Consider the following 13,225-nt stretch of genomic DNA (forward strand, 5'->3'; position numbering starts at 1 on the left):
AAAGGAAATGTATTCTCTTGAGCTTTCTATTGTGTTTACCACAAATTAGTTTCCTACTATTGGACTAGACATTTGTAAGATTAGTTTCAAAGTTTATCTTCCTCTTTTATCTCTGGGACAGGGAAATGAGGCACTTATTTTTTTATTAAGTAGAAGAGAAAACCTAACCTAGGACCACTCTTTGTTCCCATTTCTTTAAATTTAGGCCAATATAGGGGAAACAAATTCCATGTTGCATGACTTCAAGTTGAGTCTTTCTTCACTCCTCTTTCATTGCACATATGTATGAACCAGGTATGTAATCCTCCTGCAATCTAATATATCACACTCCCCAACAATGGGATTGCAGAGAACCTCATCTGGGTAAATTTATGTTACTATGAGAATGAACTAAAACAAAGTGTATATTATATAGTATCACAAGAGATGTAACACTGATTGAACAGAGCTTATTAAGTTTATCAGGGAACAGGTGTCAATTTCCATGTGGCCATAAAGCATGTCATTGACTATATTTCTTGTCCATCAAACTGCCTAACATAATAGAATATTTCAATTAATTCTATTGTGGTAGTAATTGAGGAATCTCTTGTAAAGTATTTCTTGATGCTAAAATTATTTTTGATCAGTGAGCTGGACTGAGGTATTTCACATTTGGAAAAACTTGAAAATTGTATTTTTCTCATAACTCATAAAAATGGAATTTAGTATCAATATTACATTTGCTGCAGTTAATATAAAATCACCTTTTGTCCATTAGCTTTTTCCTAGGTGAAAGGCAAAAAATTTTGTGTATTTCCTGAACCTGAAAGATAGTAGCAAATGGAGAAAGGAAACTGCAGCACTCTGTCAGAGTTCATTCTCCTGGGATTATCAGAGCACCTTAAACTGAGCGTCTTCCTCTCCCTGGTGTTCCTTTTCATCTATGGATTCACAGGGATGGGCAATCTGGGAATGATCACAGTGATCCAGGTCAGCTCTCAGCTTCACACCCATCATCTTTGCAATCCTGAGGATCCAGTCTGCAGTGGGCAGGCAGAAAGCCTTCTTCATCTGTGCATCTCACCTCCTGGGTAGAGCCATCTTCTAAGAGTTCCTGATTTTCACATATCTACAGCCTGATAACGTGTCCTCCCTGACCCAGGCACAGGTGGCATCTGTGCTCTACGCCATTGTCATTCCAATGCTGAATTCACTGATCTATATTTTGAGGAAAAAAGATGTGAGAAATACTCTTCTGAGAGTCATACTAGAAAACTATTTCCATGACATCTGTGCATCTTACAATTAAAACAAATCTGGATGGCTTTATGCCTTCAATTACTCCAATAAATGGGGAAATATTACAGTAACTTCACATGGCAAAAGAAATTAAATGATTACTTAGCAACCTCCAATTTGGTATATAATCTTATTTATTTGTATTGAACACTGAATCACTATGATAGGAAGTCATTTAGGCACATCAGTTATTTAGAGCACGGGTGTATGGATGTAAGTAAAGGGGCATACGAGCAGGTTGATCACCTAGTGAGGTACAAACCATCGAATAATATAAAGACATCTCTTGATAATGTGAGGTCCTTTTGCTAAGATAGTTAAAATTTTGATCATTTATCTGTGATTAAAGATGATTTTGTTTTTTGATTACATAGAAAAGCAATCTGTTTAAGAAGTAGTGTATGTTCTCCATTAAAAGCAGCAGATCTTAATTTCCAAGTAAATATACTATGTTTCTCTAACTTTAGACCTAACTAACAAATGTGTAGGTGTGTGTGCCTGTGTGCAGATAAATGAAGCACTAGCTGTGGCATACTTCCGTCAGTAGTTTAGAAATATATAGATACTTGTTTTCCAAATCCAGCAGAAGGCTTCTGGCAATAATGAATCGACAGCATGAAAAGAACATAAAAAGGAGATTTACAGGGCTTCATAAATACTTTTAAATGTAAACCCAGATGATTAACTCTACCACATATTGTTACAAAATCTTTCAGTACTGCCTTTACTATGCATGAATCATTTGTAGCAATCAAAAGAATGAGTTGGGACATTATGTTTAAGATGTAAATTTAAAAGAATCGAAGATTACTTTGATGTTGTTCTTTTAAAAATCAAATGAGTCTATGTAGAATGCTTCTTTCTCTACAATAAGATTAAGACTGTAAACTCCTTAAGAGAAGAGTTTGTTTATTCTTATTTATTCTTCAGAGCATCTAGCAAAGTATCACATATAAATATGCAGGTAAATATTGATTGTATTTCAGCAGCAATAGTTGTCTTTGTTTTTTTCCAGCTTGTGGAAGCACAGTGATAATGGATTAAGGCCAAAGACTCTATTGATTCATGTTTATATTTTTCATTGGTATTTGTACAACAATATACATGTTGGGATATAGAAAATACTAGTTTAGATGAAAATTTTATTTCTAAAATTGTCTTCCAAACATTCATTATGTATATGTTAAACATGGCATAGTGATTTACAGATATATTCCTTCTCAAATGGTGCATTTTCTAAAGGATTTAGTTAGGAAAATAAGACTAAACAGAGTTATATTTTGTATGTATGTCTTTATTTAGTTGGAGTAAGCTGGATAGGAACTTTTTGTATCTCATACTAAAAAAACTATAAAGAGAAATCAGTCTTCAGTACCTTATATGACAAGATCTATGTGTGTGTGTATGCATGTGTGTATATCTTTTGCTTAATTGATAGGATCAGATTCGAACAAAAGAAATAGACTCTCACACTACTTCAGAATTCAAAAGCCAATTTTATTGGTATTAGCAAAAGTAATAAAATATTAAATAAATTAAATGTTTAGAATTAAATGACTAGCTCAAACATTAAAGAAATAGAACAAATGAAAAACAATAAGAATACATCACCAGTCAGGCAGCAGTAGTTTAAAAAGCAGCAGTTTAAAAAGCAACACTCCAGGAAGCCTTTCACTCTACGGCACTCCCTGGAGCCCTGAAAGGGAATTCATCAGCAATACGAAGTGTGTCCACCTTGCAGGTGAAGTCTTCAGGGGATTCAAGAGGGATTTTCCCTTTTAAAGCCCAAAATCCATTTGTCATAATTAAGAGCGTTCCCCTGAAGTTGAAGCTGGACAGACTTCATGTCTCCAAGGCAAGACTCCCTCATGACATTGTTGGTGCTATTTAGGATGCTTTGTTTATAAGGATATGGAATACTAAGTTTTATGTACATGTTTCCATGGACCTCTATTTATTTAGATGTTATATAATACCCTTTAGGTGAGGCCACAAGGACATGCTCTGCAGCACCCCTGCTTCTCAGCATGTAAGCTCCCAGAACCCTTCATGTATGTAGCTACATGGTATACATGTGTGTATATTTTCTCTTATCTATATTACAGCTTCAAGCCTCATTTTTACAATGTAATATTTTATATTATAAACTGTTCTAATATACTGGACAGCTTATCAAATGCTAGGGCATTATTGTAGGGATATACTGAAGCTACTTTCCATATATTAACTCACTAATTTTATAAGTCTGTATTTTCTTTCCTTCCAATTATAATGTCCATTTAAGATTGGTTACTATGAAGACTTTTCTTCATGATTATTGAAAATCATTAAGTCAGTTATATTTTATGAATTTCTTTTTCTACAAGGTATTTTCATTTATTCATTCTAAATATAATGTTCACTTAAAAATAATTACATAAAAATAATTATGTAAAGCAGCATGACTTTCAAACCTTATTCCTATTTATCCTTTTTCTAATTTGTATGTGTTTTGTTTTTTGCAATTGCACTGAATATGCATTCATCTATAGATAATTTCTAATAGCTTGCACAGTTGTATACTTAATACAGTGATACATTTAGTTGTTCTTTTAAAATTATTTAATGTCTATAGTTATTTGCCCATCATAAGATGTAGTACTATATTTTTTTTTATCAAAATTATGTCCATATTTACTCCTCTCTGTGTGCCCTTATACCTGTCTCTAGTCCACCACTCATTCTCTTTTCTAGCTGCTTTCTCTGCACTTTGCCTCTTGTCCCCAGGAATATACATCTTTCTCGCATGAGTCATGAATTTCTTTGCCACTCCTATTTCTCTCACCTGATTTCCTAAAGGCTCTTGCTCTTTCTCACACAGTTGACCAAATCTGTAATATTTGGGACTATGTTCACAGCAATAAATATCATGTTTGATATTTGAAAGATATATTTTCTTTTTTAAAATGTTAAGAAAAGGCACTCACCTTAAAACATGTTTGATGTAACAGGCTTTAAAATTAAGGCAATTATTTTTGTTCAGTTTAAGATATACTTTATATCAACTAAAATAAAAAACAAAGATTACTTCTCTTAACTAGTTATTTTGAAAATAATTAAATGAATTACCCCCAAACAAAAATCTAATGAAAATAAAATAAATGAAATGAAATTAACTTGACATCATGTGGATGCAGACTCACTCTTAAATCCATACACAACAAACAGAGGTCCATTTAAAGATGAATTCAAGGGAGTTACCAGTGTCTTCTGGTCCAAGTGCCCCAGGCTTGGGTATCTTCTTCTGAATCCCTTCCCCTCTCCTGGTGCTACAAGCAGCAGACCATTCATCAAGGGTTTTGTATCTGAGACCCAAAAATTTTTTACCCAAGGTGATGAATACTGACACAGATGCCATTGGCTGAAAATCAGGTGGAAGTGGAGGAAAAAACACGACTTATTAATCAAGTGTTGGAACTCCAACACACACTTGAAGTTCTCTCAGCAAGAGTAGATGCAGTTAAGGAAGAAAATCTGAAGCTAACATCAGAAAACCAAGTTCTTGGACAATATATAGAAAACCTCCTGTCAGCTCTTAGTGTTTTTCAAACAACTAACACAAAAAGCAAAAGAAAGTAAGGGGTTGGATATCCTTTCTGTTTTATGGAATTGCTGCTGATTTTTTTTCTTTAAAATTTGAATCAATTCCAAAAGTTACAATACCTTTGTTTGTGGCTTCATTGAATGTTTATGAAGATAATGGCAAATCTAGGCAAAAATTAAGAGCTCTAAAAGTATAAATGGAGACTTCTATGAGTTCGCATGTTATCTTAGTCTATGAAAATGTGAAAACATATTGAGTATAGAGACTTTAGAATTGCATATATTTATGAAAACTTGAAAATGAGTGTTCTTTCAAATTTGCTGTGATTTACAGGTTTAGCACTGTCTTTTATTATAGGCTTTGTAAAAGATGATACAAAAATAACTACCATTTTGTAAAAAAGTGACCAAAATCATGTACTGAATGCACAGCTTTATGTACCCTGCCCACCATCTTGTGCCTCTTTTCCATTTGCCTCTTCCTTCCCAGTTCCCCTCTCCTAAGGATAAACAGTTGGTTCCACATTTGTAAAGTAATTTTAGTAATTAATCATTTATGAAAATAACCTGAACTCATCACTGAATTTAACCAAAATAAGATAGTTTCTCAGCTAGGACCTGTCATTTGTTATATTTAGTAACAAGATAGGACGGTTCATCCCTCTTTGATAAATTGAAAACAGAGGCTATAAAAATGATTGCTCTTTGAAACTGAATTTTCAAATTGGGATATTTCTTGTTCAAAACTTCCTTCTGCACAAAATGACCACTTGGTATCTACAAAGATGAGCTCTGGCTGTGTGTGTGTGTGTGTTTAAAATAGAAAATCTCAGGAAATATAGAAATAGAATGGAAAAAGTACTTGATAAACAGTAACCAACTCCAAATGTTTTCACTCTAGATTTGGGTAATACCTGACATAGATTAGGTCTTTTGGGGAATATATATGAAAGTGGATTAAGTCTGACTAACTTTATGTAAGCCAAATTTGGAAGAGAAAAGTTACAAATTGCTTGGTTTCTTAAGGTTTATTTATGGTGCCCAGAAGATCAAGTTTGCAAAAACCCTTAAGAGTATGTTAGTATCAGAATAATGAATAAAATGGGAGGATTTTATATATGTACTGGTTGATAATTTTTCTCAGTATTTAATCTCATTAGTTCTTGAATTTTCTGTAAATCCAACTACTTGATTCTTAGAATTTTGGGCATCCTTTAACTAGCATTTTTTTGTTAAGGGAATTTTGCAGAAGTAGTGTTAAAATGCTAGTTATAATAGGAAGACAGATCCTAATATAGCTTGTGGTTTTATATTTGGGCCACTTTTAATAATGGAATAATAATTGTGTTTGTATTGGTGCAAGTAAAATTCAATAAATGACTTTAGCTGTATGAATATTTAATAGTCATACTACAAACATTTTGCATCCCTTTTGTGACCTAATTTGCAAATGTTTGAAAATTGTATTGTGATTCTGCTTTGCTGTTTAATAAAAAGCTGTTTCAGAGAAAAAAAATGAACTCGAGTATTAGCTGATAATAAGAAAAAGTAGTATAGAAAAATGAGGATTTTGCATTGGATATTTGCCTTTCAAGATATGGAAAGGGTGGGGAGGGTGAATAGACAGCTGTCTAAAAATAGCTAAAGATACCATATAAGAAAGGAGGCACAAGAAGGAAAAATATATTTTAATAAATAAAGTAGAAATATTTATTCAATGAAATATAAATAAATTATAGAAAATCTAACTTTTTTAAGTGGAACAAATTCCTCTAAAAAGTTAAGTATTATCAGAGTAAATCAAAATACAAAATCCAATATAAAATAATTCTTACACAATTTTTACTAATGGCACAAAGTAACTAATTGTACAGAAAGTTGTTTTAACTATTCCATTTACCTGAGCTTCATTTCCTTTGGGTAATTTTATGGATCTCTACTTCACTTACTCCAGGTTGCTGAAATGTGATCTATCCCTGAAAAGTCTCTGAAAATTATTTTTTAAGAGAGCAAGCCCATATGTCTGCATGTACACCCTCTCCTTAGTTTTTCTCCTTAGCACTTATTTTCAACATTCATGTTCTTCATCACTTACCACCACCACCCTCCCCTGACAGTTAATATAACATCACTTTTGTTAGACCTCACTGTTCCTCACCTGCACAGCCCACACCTTGCCCAGGGCATTTGCACTGGTGTCCTCCTTGTCTGGAAAACTTTCCTCCCATGTACAAGAGTTAGGGGACTAACTCTTCCCCTTTCAAGTCTTTGATCAAATGTAACTATTTTATTGAGGCACTCCCTGGACACTCTTTTTCCAGTTGCTTCCTCATGCCCTTTTGCTAGAATTTCTTATCCACTATCCTATCTTAAAATTACTTTCTCTTTCTAAATATTACTTTTCACATTCAAACATGGCATACCACTTATTTCTGTATATTTTTCTGTTTCTCTCAGATAGAATATAGCCCTGTGGACAGTGCCCTGTACATTGCAGGCATTCAGTAAAATGTTTTCTGACGAAAAGAATAACATGGAATAGCATGTTTGTACATAATTCTTCTAGTGTGTCATTAATCCAACAAATAAAACACATTTTTGGATTATAATATCTGAATAAATATAGGTGAGAAGGCTGAAATTTCATATCAACATTTGAACCTTACTTTCTCAGCATCTATGAGTCCCTTATAAAAATTTATTACAAATAATTCATATACATCAATAAATTTCCAAAGTTTAATATAAAGGAATCACATTTTTTAACAATGTATTTTAATTTTCAATTAATTTTCAAAATATAAAACTGAAATTTTGTTCAACTTGAAAATTAAAAACACTTAAAGCTAAAAACACAATCCTAAGTATTACTTGATCAAATGTAAAATAAAAATTTGATTCTAGACTATTTATATAATGGATAACAATAAAAGTGATGCATAACACTGAGCATACAATAAAAATAAAGTGGTGCTCAGATGAATAATGGAAACATTCAATTCCTGTATTCTTAAACAGGAAACAGAAATAAATCACATACTTAATTATATGATGGTGCTAGAGAAAGAAAAAGGAGTTAAATCTTAAAAAGTAAAGAAAATAAAAGTGATGAAACTAAAATAGCATTAATGAATTAGAAAGCCAAAAATTGATTACATTTATCAAAAAAAAAGAAACAAATTAAATATAACCATAGAACCATTCTTTAATAACCACTCCCAACCCCCAAGGGGTAGGTAACAACAACAACAGCAAAAAAACAGCAAAAAAAAAAAAAAAAAAAACAAAACAGGAAGAAGAATCTATGAGAGGAGGGAGAAACAGAGAGAGACTTCAGAAAAAGATGTAGGGACCTAGGATATGAAACTATATCATCATTTAAATCAGCAGAGATTGACAATCCCTGGTCAGACTTTTGCTTCTGCCCTGACAGAGTAAATGGCACAAGAATTTCCATGATATCGTAACTAACTCTAAACCTGGACAAAATGCATATAACTTTTGCTTTCAGGCATTGGACAACAGGCAAGAAAGTTTAGTTATTCATGAGATTCTGGAATTATATGAGAAGAGGCTTATGTTTAACTTGTCTTTCTAGATAGTTGAGCAGGGAAGTAAAGAGTACAAGCAGAGTATAAAGGTCTAGTCTTGTAAAACTAAGCAGACAGAAATTGGAGTTTCCAGCACCTGAAGAAGTAGAACATTCAAGACAGGGAACCAAAAGGAGGTGCCCCAAGTGTCTGTATGGGGGTTCCCTGTAGGTCCTAGGCTGAAAAATGGGCTGCATATGTGCAGGTGGGACTGAAAAGGCTTAGCCAAGAGACACTGTCACAGGGCTAAGAGCAGAATACAACTACAGAGCTCATTAAGTACTTGGAGAAGTAGGAGTTACGACCAGCCATTATGAACAATATCTATATATAATTGACTCAGGCATGAAACTGAGAAAAAAAAGCCATAAATTAGAAGGACTATGCCCTGGAGTGAGGGTCATATACTAAGTATAAGGAGAAAACCAAACATATCTTCCTTATCAAAAAAATGAAATAAATCTGAGAGTTTTAAAATACACTATTAGTAATTTATGGCCTGCCAAGACAAAACTGAAGAAACCTTAAAAGAAGACAACATAGTCAAAACAGTTTACAATATATCACTCCCAAAATACAGTATATAATAAAAAATCACTAAACATACAATAAAGCAAAAAAAAAAAAAAATAAATAAAATAATGTGAAACATTTGAATAAAGGTGTTTATAATAACATTTTAAGATGATTGAGAATGGAAAGGTAAAATATCTGAAATGAAAAGTTATCTGGAAGAACTAAATATCCATTCATCACCTGGTGCACACTCCTAGAGGAAAGTTTGTGATGGGGCAACATCTAATGCTTAACACATGAAACTGTGAGATTTTACAAAAGGCTATTTTAACTTAGATCAATAGTATTACAATTACTTAGTGATAATATCAGGATAAGTTACTGAAAATATTGTATGATAAAATTATGCACATATGTAAGTCAACATATAAATAAGCATCTGTCCCAGTTTGCTAATGCTGCCAGAATGCAAAATACAAGAAATGGATTGGCTTTTATAAAGGGAGTTTATTTGTTTACAAAGTTACTGTCTTAAGGCCATAAATTGTCCAAGCTAAGGGATAAACATGAGTATACCTTCATTAGAGATAAGTGTTGGTATCCGGAAAACCTCTGTTACCTGGAAAGGCACGTGGCTGGCATCTGCTCTGGGGTCTGGTTTCAAAATGGCTTTCTTCTCTCAGTTTCAGCAATGAGCTCCTTCTGTCTGAGCTTTAGTAAACTAATCAAGGCACACACTGAATGGGTGGGGCCACACCTCCATGAAAATTATCTGATCAGTGTTATCACCTACATACAATTGGGTGGGTCACATCTCCATGGAAACAAGGTTCTGACCTAATCAACACAAATATGTCTTTTGGCAGGACATAATATATCCAAACTAGCACAGCATTATATACATAAAGGAAAATAATTGCAGAAAAATACACGTAAAGATTAACAGTTATGAATTATTTTCATTTCATTCCTTGAATTTTGTTGTACTCTAATTTTTGTGTAATAAACTAGTTTTGCTCCTATGATAGTGCTACACCTTTAAAAAAAGTTTCATTGTGAAAAATATGCTAGTCCCTCCTTGTGGTTAACAATCTGGCCTTTCAGTCACAGAGTAATTAAGTATTTCTCTAGAAATACCTTCCTTGTTACCCAGACAAAAAATCAGATCATCACAAAGGAATAGCAAACAATCATACTCAAAATTATGAGGTGCCTAGGGAATAAGGAACTCTGGTACAAACCTAACATGGATGCATGAGTCCTGTGGCTTTTATCCTTGGAAACATGCCTAGCAATAACTCTTGGAAATTGGTTCCCAGGGATGACCAAAGATTTCATCAGCAGTCCTCAGTATAAAAGGTGCCGTGGCATCATCAGGATGAAAGGCAAGGGTTACTTTGCCCTACTTTTATACACAGTAGTTCCGTGGTATACTGCTGAGACATAATTTCCAGGTAAACTTTCCATTTGATGAGAACCTGAAAAAAATTTTTAGGTTGATTTATTTTACCTCAGGTTAAAACAAAAATGCATGCAAGAAAAATTAAAACTCATTTATTTTAAAGGGAGCAAATATTTTGACCCAGGAATTTGGGTCACCATATATAAATTAAATATTTTATTTGTGTGAAAAATTTGAGGTTGACAAATTTCTAGACAGATGATGTTGGAAGAAACTTTTCCACCACCTTTTGCTCATGGTTAGTATCATTGGCAAAATTAAAGGGTTTTATTTCAAATCAAATAAAATAGGTGTGTTATTAGAAGAACATACATATTCATAACATATCATTTAAGCCTAAGGAAAGCCAGAACTTATGGAAATGGAAATACAGAATTGATGGAGTCTGGGTCCCCAAGCAATGTACATAAATTGAAACTATAATTTTGGAAGACTTTTTATTTTGAATGGTCACTTTTGGAAAACAACTTATCTTTTAGAAATTAAAATGTGTGATCTTAATTTTAACACAATCAAATAAAGCCCTATAAGGTTGATATTTATGATTAGTCATTTGTGTTAAATAAAATGGGATACAAAATAAAAGTAAATGACTCATTAAATCTTTTTCTGTCATTGGTTATTATAAAAAATGTTTTCTCAATTTTGCTGAAATTAACTGTTCACAGATAATGTTATGAGCGTGTTCTCTGGACTCCACATATCTCTGTAGAATGACAGAATCAATGTTTAATGGCTTTGACTCTGGATAAGTTACTTAAACATTTTCTGCCCTTTTTCTCATCTAAAAATGAGGATAATAGTAACACCTATGGTATAATATTTTCAGGTGGACTAAATGTGCTAATGAAGGCAAGCATTTATAACCTTGACAGTTCAGTCCAAATATGCAATATACATGGACTTCTGGTACATAATATTCAAATGATGACTTATAGCTATATATATTTGGCAGTAACATTAAGATTTTTTCAGTCATATTTTGCAAATTACATTTTATTAACAATTTCTAGAAACACTAAACAATTTTTTTTAAATGCCAGGTCATTCATATAAACAAAAAACTTTTTCAAGCCCTTCATGCAAATATTAGCTTTGATTACTGAACAGTTTACAAGAGTTGAACACTATGCAAAGTAGGAATAACACAAATGTGCTTGACTTCATTCTTATGGGATTGACAGACTCTGAGGTGATCCAGCATGTCCTCTGTATGTTATTTCTCCTGATATACTTGATTACCATGTTGGGAAATGCAGGGATGATTCTGATAATTTGCCTGGATCTCCAGCTTCACACCCCCATGTATTTTTTCCTCAGTCACCTGTCATTCCTTGACCTCTGTTACTCAACAGTCATCACTCCTAAAACTTTAGAGAATTTATGGACTTCCAACAAGTATATTTCATTCACAGGCTGCTTCATTCAGATGTATTTTTTTGTCTTCCTGTGTGTCACTGAAGTTTTCCTTCTCTCTTCAACGGCCTATGACCGCTATGTAGCTATCTGCAACCCTCTTCATTACCGAGCTGTTACGTCCAGGAGATTCTGCCGAGCCCTCATCACTGGGTCCTATGTGATTGGCTTTACTGAATCATTAGTAAATGTTTGCATGAACAGTTTGCATTTCTGTAAATCCATTGTAATCCACCACTTTTTGTGTGACACAATCCCAATTTTAGCCCTGTCGTGCACTGACACTCATGACACTGAAATCATGATGCTCATTCTTAGTTGTTTCAATGTAATGGTGTCTCTTATCACAACCTCTGTGTACTACAGGTCCATTCTGTATACTATCATGTAAATTAATTCCACTTCAGGAAAACACAAAGCCTTCTCTACTTGTGCCTCCCACCTCCTGGGAGTCACCATCTTTTACAGCACTACAATTTTTACTTATTTAAAACCAAAGCAGTCCTACTCCTTGGGAAGGGATCACATGGCCTCTGTGTTTTATATAATACTGATCCCCATGCTGAATCCACTTATTTACAGTCTTAGGAACAAAGAGGTGAAAAATGCTCTCATTAGAATCATGCAGAAGACAGAAGGCTCCAGGCAATTCAAAGGAGAGTGATGCTATTCATTTAGCCTTATCTTTTCTTTCTGCCATATTTGCATATTTACTTGGATTCTATCTAAGATAAATTAAAATTTTGTTGCGACATCTTCTACTTGGCCAAACATGATCTTGAATATTTTCAGGAAAATGGTTTTAGAAATCTATTTTGAAATTGGAAATCATAACTTATGTTTTAAACTCGGTGTTTAAATACATGTGTTTTATAAAGAGCAACTAATAGGCAGAATAAGAAAATGTCATATCACCTTTTAAATAATATTACATAAATCACTATGGATATTCCAATTTCAGATACATTTATTAGAGAAAACAGGTATTTTTTGACACATCGATAGTTCCCAAACTCAATCCATTTAATATACAGGGAAGAAATAAGTATAGAGTTTGAAAGCACTTACTTTGGAATCAGGCATTCCAAGGTTTAGATACTAGATCTGCAACCACTTTTGCTATATAACCTTTAATAACTCACTGATAATTTAAGACTCAGTGTCCTCAATTGTACAAGATAAATAAAAATTCCAGGTCTGTGAGTTACTGAGAAGATTGAATCAGATGAAGAATGTAAAGCACTTGATGTGGTACAAATAAATTGTAGCCATTATTATCAGAAAACCTATATTTTGCAATATTTTGAATACACAATGGCTCTTCTTCCAAGGAATATTCACTGGTGTTCTATAAATCACTTTCAGTTGACTTAAAATA

The 13,225-nt window shown here is 33.2% G+C and overlaps 2 pseudogenes; both read left to right on the forward strand.

Annotated features, from left to right (window-relative positions):
* The first annotated feature begins 281 nt into the window (after nucleotides 1-281).
* LOC119536800 lies at nucleotides 282-4,899 on the forward strand (annotated as a pseudogene).
* A 6,661-nt stretch (nucleotides 4,900-11,560) lies between these two features.
* On the forward strand, nucleotides 11,561-12,511 carry LOC119536801 (annotated as a pseudogene).
* Nucleotides 12,512-13,225: the final 714 nt, after the last annotated feature.

Source organism: Choloepus didactylus, chromosome 6, assembly GCF_015220235.1.
Source record: "Choloepus didactylus isolate mChoDid1 chromosome 6, mChoDid1.pri, whole genome shotgun sequence".
NCBI classification, from domain to species: Eukaryota; Metazoa; Chordata; class Mammalia; order Pilosa; family Megalonychidae; genus Choloepus; species Choloepus didactylus.